Source organism: Medicago truncatula, chromosome 3, assembly GCF_003473485.1.
Source record: "Medicago truncatula cultivar Jemalong A17 chromosome 3, MtrunA17r5.0-ANR, whole genome shotgun sequence".
Classification (NCBI taxonomy): domain Eukaryota; kingdom Viridiplantae; phylum Streptophyta; class Magnoliopsida; order Fabales; family Fabaceae; genus Medicago; species Medicago truncatula.
In genome coordinates this window covers 21,223,223-21,224,574 of record NC_053044.1, presented here as the reverse complement: position 1 = coordinate 21,224,574, position 1,352 = coordinate 21,223,223, and the positions used below count along the sequence as shown (strand labels likewise).

The window sequence follows — 1,352 nt, the reverse complement described above, 5'->3', positions numbered from 1 at the left end:
GAGAAACATGCTCTCAAAGAGTATGCAATCACATCTTCAGATGAGCCGTACGATGGTATTGTGTACCCAACGGTTGAGGGTAGTAAATTTGAAATAAAGCCTGCACTTATTTACCTAGTGCAGCAAAATCAATTTTTCGGATCACCCACTGAGGATCCGAATCTTCATGTTTCAATTTTTCTAAGACTCAGTGGAACTTTGAAGGCAAACCAAGAGGCCGTAAGGCTGCACCTCTTTCCTTTTTCCTTAAGGGATAGAGCTAGTGCTTGGTTTCATTCATTGACAATTGGTTCTATCACTTCATGGGACCAAATGAGGCGAGCTTTCCTTGCCCAATTCTTTCCCCTTTCTCAAACCGCTCAATTAAGGGCGAGGCTTTTTCAATACACTCAAAAAGATGGTGAATCTCTTTACGATGCGTGGGAGCGTTTCAAAGAAATGCTTAGGCTTTGCCCCCATCATGGTTTAGAGAAGTGGCTTATTATCCACACCTTTTATAATGGTCTTTCGTATACCACAAAAATTTATGTTGATGCAGCTGCAGGTGGAGCTTTGATGAATAAAACTTACACAGCAGCATATGATTTGATCGAGGGCATGGCACAAAACCACTATCAGTGGACAAGTGAGAGAGTCATCACTGCTTCCTCACCCTCTAAAAAGGAGGCAGGTATGTACAAAATTTCCTCCCTTGATCATCTAACTGCTAAGGTTGACACACTAACACAAAAATTTGATACAATAAATACTAGTGCTGTCACACCTGCCCCTGTATCACCTCCTTGTGAAGTTTGTGGTGTATTTGGCCATATTGGCATTGATTGCCAACTAGGTACTGTTGTTAGAGGTCCTGAGCAAGTAAACTATGCTCAATATAATCGAGGGTTTAGAAACAACCAATTTTTTTATCAAACCCCTCAAAATCTTTTTGGACAAAAAACAACACCACCCAGTTATGCAAACAACCAAAGAGTCCCTCAAAAATCTAGCTTGGAACTTTTAATGGAAAATTATGTTATAAATCAATCCAAGCAACTCCAAGAGCTAAAAAACCAAACTGGATTTTTGAATGACTCTCTTGCCAAAATCACATCCAAGGTAGACTCCATAGCAACTCACAATAATATACTTGATATCCAAATCTCTCAAGTGGCCCAACACGTGACTGCTTCCTCTCAAACCACCGGGATCTTTCCAGGTCAATCTGAAACCAACCCCAAAGGCTATATCAGTTCTATTACTCTTAGGGATGGTAACCAATTAGAGGACCCCGTTGTGAAAATTAAGAACAATGAAGGAGAGATAGGAAGTGATGAGCCTCAAAGTGAGAAAACTATAGGAGAGAATGAAAA

The 1,352-nt window shown here is 40.4% G+C and overlaps 1 pseudogene; it reads right to left on the bottom strand.

Annotated features, from left to right (window-relative positions):
* Positions 1 to 385: 385 nt before the first annotated feature.
* Positions 386 to 467, bottom strand: LOC120579813 (uncharacterized; annotated as a pseudogene).
* Positions 468 to 1,352: the final 885 nt, after the last annotated feature.